General features: G+C 41.3%; 1 long non-coding RNA gene across 2 annotated transcripts in view; it reads left to right on the top strand.

Annotated features, from left to right (window-relative positions):
• Positions 1–5,656: 5,656 nt before the first annotated feature.
• LOC124418141 overlaps positions 5,657–7,827 on the top strand; it is a 46,463-nt gene continuing 44,292 nt past the window's right edge. For both annotated transcript variants that reach the window (XR_006940023.1, XR_006940022.1), the window contains exons 1-2: positions 5,657–6,556; positions 7,489–7,602. This is a non-coding gene — a long non-coding RNA (uncharacterized LOC124418141). The remainder of the gene's footprint in view (positions 6,557–7,488; positions 7,603–7,827) is intronic.

The following is a 7,827-nucleotide window of genomic DNA, read 5'->3' as shown; positions in this document are numbered from 1 at the left end:
GTCACCTAATTGCAGACGGCAGGTCTCTTCCCTGCTTCTACATGCTTTGGTTTCACTGAAGGTGGAGGATATACATCTGCATTGTGCATTGTAGCAGAGTATCAGGAACAGCGTTGTGGGCCTGTGAAAGAGCCAGCTAGTCTGGATTTCCAAATTTCCCTTCTTTTCAAGTAGCCTGAGTCTCTACATCACAGTGTAGTGCAAGAATACTTCAGCAATAACTGGGTTATATTTCTCTAGGAGTTCTTCTGTGTGTGTGCTCTTTTTCTTTCATCCTGCCAGTGAGCATTGGGAGACTGGGGCAGGACCAATGTCCTGGCTTATTTGGGGTCATTGTTTCTATGAATTTCTGTCCTACACTTTTTATTCTTTACCTCAGATACCTTTGTCTAGAATCCCGTAGCCTATATTTCCCTGCTAATTCACATTTCTGACCCTTAGAATTTTAAGCTGGACCACCAGTAGTATTGATCTATGCTTATCTCTGTTTCTAAACATCAGAGACAAACAGATTGAAGATATCCATAGCCCCATTTAAGCTGGATTGCAAACAACTAAGATCCTTAAAATTTTTTTTGTGTTTGCTGCATTCAAGCATACCTCAGTGAAACACTCCCTGTTTTCGAGAGCATCTCTCAAACATGCTTGCACTCAGTCACAAGGACAGGCCTTAACCTAAGCTCTCAAACAAGGATCTGGAGGAGCTTGGCTCCGGTGTAGCATCTGTCCTGTCCATCTGTCCAGGGCATGGCATCAGGGAGGCAGTGGCCTCAGGCTGGCAGTGGAGCAAGGACAAAGCGTTGGTGCCATCCTTTATATGAAAGAAAAACAGGGTCTGCAGGAGCTGTCTTCAGGCTTTAGAAACAAAAGCTACAGTGCCAAGAGGCTCCGGGAATCTGAGCAGCTACTTGGACCATTTGGTTTACATGAGAAAGAATCATCAGCATCTATTTTTTGTGTTAAGTATTAGAGGCATACATCTGATGAAACGCTAAATGAGCCATCCCATGCTGCTACTAGAAAGATTTCACTACATGGAAAAACAGCCCGATGCTCATTTACTACGCACACAAAGGCAAAATTTATCAGAAGAGTGACTGTCTTCAACAGCTCTAATATTTAAAAGAAAGATCAAGATTGGGGCTGTGATAAGGAATGACCATAAGTTTGTGAACTGGTGATGAATGGAAAGGCTATCCAGGATGGGGAAGGAAAAGGGTATGAGAATATAGAGGAATACACCAGCGTGGCAATGAATTGCATAGAAGACGTGCTCTACAGAAAAAAAAAATCATGGAGGAGGAAGATAGGGAAGCAGCTTAATGTCTGCAGGCTGTTTAGGAAGTGCTTCTTGGAGGGGGAGCAGAAGTGCCATTTATATGTTCTGTGTACCATGGGACCCTGTTCCCTCAAGGGTGCAGGAACAAAATCATAGATTTGAAGTGGATGTAGCTGCATCCAGAAATCAGTACTTGTAAGGGTGGACTTGGTAATACCACAGCAGCTGCATTTGGTCCTCCATGGACTTGTCACTGGCAGTGTAGCCCAAAAGCTCCTGGGATAGGGCTCCTGAGACAGGACTCCTGGCAAACAACATGGACAAACCCAAGGCGTAGCAGAATCCTGGTGAGCAGAAGATGCTCAGTACCTTCTCCAACACAACATTCTGCCAAGTAATACAGTAAAGCTCAGCGGTAGCATGCCTATGGATTTCATATGGATTTCACGCAGCTTTAACAGGATTCTGCACAGAGAAAACATCCATTTTTGGCAGGAAAATAGTTGAATTGCTTGAAGTCCAATTACAATCAAATCTTGTTAATTTGTGCCCATAACTGGAAATTCAGTGAGAATGACAAAACTTTAGCAAGTTACAGTGGAAATGGTACACACATTTTAAGAAGTGTGGCTAATGCATTACAGAATTCATTATCACCTTACAAACTTCTTCACACTCTGGAAAAGGATGAATGCTCTTAATTCATTTATTTTGACAAGGTTTGTTTCTTAAACATCTTTTGTTATAGCTGATAAATTTGTACTGTAAAAAAAAAAAAGTAATGAATTGTAATTAAGGAGACATTATAATAGCCTCTTCTTATCAAGTCTGAACCTTTATTTATTTATTTATTTATTTATTTGGTACAAACTGTGGCAGGCGGGGATAGAAGGGAACGTGCTTCACTTCATTCTGTTCACAAAAGCCACTGACTTAGCCAGCGCGTGGCAAATCCTTTCTGCAAAGTGGCAGTATCAGGGACTTCATTTGTCATCCTGTTGAGAACTGTTGCTTTTAAAAAAAAAACAAACCCAAAACAAATAGCTCTGATTTGGTGTAATATGTTTAGAAAATAAAATAAAATGAAAAGGAATCTCTATATCAGGAAAAGGGCATCTCTGTTACGCTGAGAATCGACACATGGAAGAGGTGTGACTGTTTATTACTATTCTTAAAATCTTACCAGTTTTTTTCACTGTTAACATATTGTATCTCATTGAATAAGTAATACGGTTTTGGGGAAAATATGTCAGATTTGCGGATCAGAGGTTCTGCAAAAATGGGATTTGAACCTAAGTGCAGCAACCTTGAGGCAAAGCTGCCCTTCCTTGAATGCCAAATGTGAAATGAGGCTAATTACCATAGCCTGCACTGTCTCTTTGATTCAGATGGCGATCGAGGCAAAGGTCAGCTAATGGCACGAATCCTTATACCGATACCTGGGCCAGCCCAGGCTGCGGACAGGCATTTTACTTTCTTGCTGGTAGCACAGTGGTTGCAGATACCTGTATCTGACTGTGTACCACTTGTAAATCTATAATTAATTACCATAGGTTAAACATATTGAGGAAATAACTGGAGTCTTTTTGAGGAAATGTAATTGTCAATACAGCAAGACCCCTGAATTATGGATTCAGCAATGATTGCTATTACAGAGATGGCGTTAGACGAGTATCATTTTGTCAATTAACCTTTTACAATTCATAGTTTATTATAGCCTAGAACAATCCATTTCTAAAGACTTTTTTTTTTTTTTTAAACACGACTCTTGCTGCTTTAAACACTTACTACCTGCACTTTAGCCTTTGAACATAGATGGTTATATTGCTTAGCATAATGTATAACCCTAGGTCACAAAGCTAAAGCAAACCCTTTTAATTTATGGAGGATGTCATTTTAGCTGAATATTTTGAAGATGGCAGAATTTCCTAAGTTTCTGATGGCATGATGAGTGGACCAAGGATACAAACGTATCTGTGTCCCTGGGTCCAACCACTTTACCCTACAATAATTTAAGCTTTAATTTCGCAACCTACAGTGCCCTGTCTACTTAGCCAAAGAAAAAAACATTCTTAGTCAGGACTATGTAATAGAGACGACTTCTGCTATAGCAGATAAAATGACAAAGTAATTATCATAAAAATGGTTCTCTTCTAAAAATACTTAAAAAAATTCTCTACTGTAGGAAAGGGAACAGACAGTAGTTTTGATGAAAAACACATGGAAAACGTTGAAAGGATTTCTTTGCTGTACAAATACAATTATTTTTCTACTAGAAATAGCATTGCTGTAGCTGCAGAGGTAGAAGGGTAGAAGGGAGACAAGGTTTGGAGAGGTAATATTTTTTATTAGAACAATTGACATAATTGAAAAAAGCAGAAATGTTTTCTGGGGGCTTGTGTGTCTGAAAGCTTTTCCTTCCCCACCCAGCTATAACAGCTGGTCTAATAAAAGATATTCCTTCTGTCTGCAATCCTTGCTATTTTTGTGTATAGCCATCTCGGCATGAACCATTTGACCACTAAAAGGACAAAGAATTCTGCAATTCTTAAAACTGGTATAATTTGGTTAAAATTGACTCTGCAATACTAGAAAATGTAAATGCTTCATTAAAATCCTTGGCACTTGGGACTGACTTTACGTTTTAAAGAGAATAATTGCAACTTATTAAGGAACCACGCATATATGAGAAAATGTGGTCAACTCTTCCCTTCAGTAGCTTTGAAGCAGCAGTAATCTAACAAAGCACCTTGCTCTTGCTGTGCTGACAATGAGTCCAGTGTACAAAAAAGAAATTAAACAAAAAAAAGACATTTTAATTTCAAGGTTCACTAGAAAAAAACATGAAAAAAAAAAAATCAATGTTTGCCAAAGAGAAAGACAAACTCTGAAGGGAGATGAAAAAAATGTATTTACAAGATTCAAAGAGAACTTTATAAATAATGGAACAATTAAAAAAGAAAGAAAAAAATGTGTCCGTTTTAGCTCTAAATATGTGGTTTGTATTCCCAGTAAATTCATTGCAATGAGGTGACCTGAAGGGATCATCAAATTATACTGTTAACAGCTCCAAAATTTGTTAGAAGAAGCAAAAAAAAAAAAAAAAAAAAAAATCGAACAAAACAAACAAACAAACAAAAAACCCCACAAGAAACAAAAACCAAACAAAAAAAAAATCCGACCAAACAAAAACAACCAAGTAGCCTAACAAAAAAACCCTGAACAACCAACGTCAAAATCCCCTTCAGTGATAGCATGAATGACTGAGGCTGAATCTGGCCTTGATTTCTCCTTCCCCCTCTTCTTGCTCCCAGCTGTATTGAGGTGGTGGACTCCTCTGCTCTGTCCCCTCCAAGGGCAGTGCTCACTCCTGTATCATGAGCATGAGGATGCTCACAGAGCTGTTATCTCCCCATTGCACTGCTGCATCGCCCAGAATGATGGTCCCTGCAGCCTCACACTTACCTGCCTTCCACTCGGCACAACAACACCCTGTGAAGGCATGGTGCAGGGCTCTGCACCACGTCCAGCAGAGAGCAGTGCTGAAGCTTATAGCCTTATAAGCTTCTCTCTAACGACGCTTTGGGTTAGCTAGCTGCCGGTGTGTGAACCTGTGTGCCTTGAGTGTAGGCCTGTGGCATCTCTCCATCCCCATCCCTGCTCCAGCCTCAGGCCCCACTCCAGCCCCAGCCCTGCTCTCCTGGCATTTACCAGGCAGTCACAGCCACGAGCCCAGTGTGGACCAGCATCTGCTGCTGGGAGCACCAGGCTGTGGGCAGGCAGTGGCCACAAATGCATTTCTTTCTCCTTGTTATTTTTTTCCCCCATTTTCCACCTGGTCACTCAGTTTTTCATCACAACGGAATGATAAAAACACACTACACCGAGACTCTCTTAACCCAAGGCTTTTCAGTACATGCTGAGATTAGTGCTGAGCTTTCCGCTGGATGGGAGAAGATCATGATCCCTGGAAGAAGGCTGGTGGGTTACAGCATGGGATAGGCTTTGTGCTTTTGCCATGTTGGCTCTGTCTGCACAGCGACTGTGTGTGAAGCCTGTAGAGAGAGCTCCAGCTTCAGCTATCCATGTGGCACAAGCATGCGCTGCACTACCGCTCCACTTTCAGCCAATGACTGGGAGCTCTGAATGGCTTTGGCATTTAATGCTGTATGTAAATCAAACCCCTGTTTCCCAGCAGCATGTCTCTGCAGCCCCCGCGGGGCTGTGGCTGTGGGCCCCTGTGTGTGTGGAGCAGGCAGGGTGGCTCTGGCTGCCCAGCTGTGTCTGTGATGACAGGCTTGCTTGCTGCATCAGACTGAATAATGGACTGCACATGGCTTTTGATTGCATTCCCCAGGCACATGGTTTTCTCCCAGGAACCTGCTCTGGGGTGGGAGATGCAGGGATGAACAGGGTTGGCCGAGGATCCTCCACTCCCTGCAGCCACCCTGCACCTCCCTCCCAGGGCCATTCTCCTCAGGGGTTAAACTGGTTTTCCACAAGAACTAGTGCTCAGGGTCAGACTTGTTCTCTCTTCCAGGCTGGTAATACTTTTCTCCCTGTTAGTTTTCTGTTATTCGGCTATAAAGGCTTTCTGTAAGGATGTTTAGGTTTTATATGTACTTTGTCTGATGTATAAAACACTTTATAAACTTTATCCATTTAATTCTGCTACACTGAGCACTCTGCTATAGGAGCATTATCTTCACTTTACAGATAAGGAGATTTACATTCACACAAAGCCATACTGGAATTGGGGAGGACCAGGCTCAGGGCTCCAGATATGACGATAACCGCTGTGTGCTTAAGGTGGTAGATTGTACAGCTCTTTTCCAGCACAACACTGCAGGTCAGGCCATGGATTTCCTTTTTTCAATCTCCTTTTGGTTTCAGATTGGGTTAAACCTCACTGGATGTTTACCCTTCATTTCAGGGAATAGAACAGGTAAGATTCTTTATGAAACAAAAGCAGCTCCAAACTGAAAAGCAGGAATGTGTCACCCACTACCCACAACTGCAAGCATAGATTAGTTCAGAAATGTGAACTGGACTGGAGGTTTTGCTTTGTAGAGTGATATGTTTATATGCGAAAGAGGAGGAGAAAAGAGGAGGAAGGTCTGAAGCATAACAGCTCATAGAGGGAACTGTGCAAATGCTTTTCACTAAATTTTCCCACAACCACATCTCTGAAGAAAGAGACAAGGAAAGGGATTCTCGGCTAACTGTTGGTCTGTGTGAAGGACTCCAGTAAAGACCTCATCTCTGGTGTTTAAGTAGGTAAGCAGGAATGCATCACACAACTTAAATACTTCATTTGAAAGGAAGAACAAAAACCCAAAACCTTTCTTTGTCCTTTTTTCTTTTCTTTTCTTTTCTTTTCTTTCTTTTCTTTTCTTTTCTTTTCTTTTCTTTTCTTTTCTTTTCTTTTCTTTTCTTTTCTTTTCTTTTCTTTTCTTTTCTTTTCTTTTCTTTTTTTTTTTTTTTGGCTAATTGCATGTGTCAGTAGTGGTCACAGTATTTAATTTGCAGCCATTAAGCCAGACTGCCAGATCAGCATCGAAAACATTTACAAACTGTGGGCTCATCTAAGCACATCAGCTATGCTTTGCTTGCCTCAGCCCTCCCGAGCATGCACTGATGCTCTTGGGTTTGGAAATGATGTAGGTGCTGCTTGGCTGGTTTGCATCTTACTCAAAGAAGGTTTTAAAGAACTCAGCTCCTGAGATAGACAGAATTTAATGATTTAAGGGAAGCAATGTCTTGTCAGCCATGGAGGGTTCACGGTCTGTAAATCTGATCAAATGCACTGAATACGGTTAAGGCTGGATTCACAACTCTGGGAGGAGAAATCATCTCTTACTGGACAAGAGGATTTTATACCCAATAATTAGGCTAAATGAAGCTGTTACACAGAACAGTGGAAAAGAGCCATATTTTGCTGGCGTGCTATAATACCACATAATACATAAATGTGATGTAGGTGCTGGTTTCTCCTTCCAAAATTTTTGTTACAGCCCTAAATGACACTTCTTCCTCTGCCAATTCTTCTGCTCCCTTCTCTCATGCTGGCAAAAATATAGCAGGACACCTAGAACTGTAGACCTTGGCAGGATGGTGTGAATATGCTGAACACATATATGCTGATTAATTCATTGCCTTAGCAACTGAAAAGTCTCTGATTATTTTCTCTTGTTTATTGGCCCTTTCAGAGCTAATGTGAGGAGTAAAGATCATACAGCAAAATACAACATCCATTAGCTGCTTGCACATGCAAGGACAAAAAATCTTTGATCCCCAAAGAATACCTTTTTCATGGGAGTCAGGTAAGTGTTCTTTGAAACACCAGCTTAATAGCCCTCCTATACATACTGAGTACACAGTGTTACCCCATTAAACTTTCTATTGCACCACCAGTAGCAATGTGCAGCTTCCTGCTGTGACATGGGTGTATGGATGGTCACACAAAGTGCAAAGGAAAAAGGACTCTTGCTTTTGGAGAAGGTTGTACGGATGGAGCCCTTGAAGATACATTGCTGATTTCTGTTGAG

The sequence above is a fragment of the Gallus gallus genome, chromosome 8, assembly GCF_016699485.2.
Source record: "Gallus gallus isolate bGalGal1 chromosome 8, bGalGal1.mat.broiler.GRCg7b, whole genome shotgun sequence".
In the NCBI taxonomy this organism is placed as follows: domain Eukaryota; kingdom Metazoa; phylum Chordata; class Aves; order Galliformes; family Phasianidae; genus Gallus; species Gallus gallus.
This window is presented reverse-complemented; position numbering and strand designations above follow the sequence as displayed.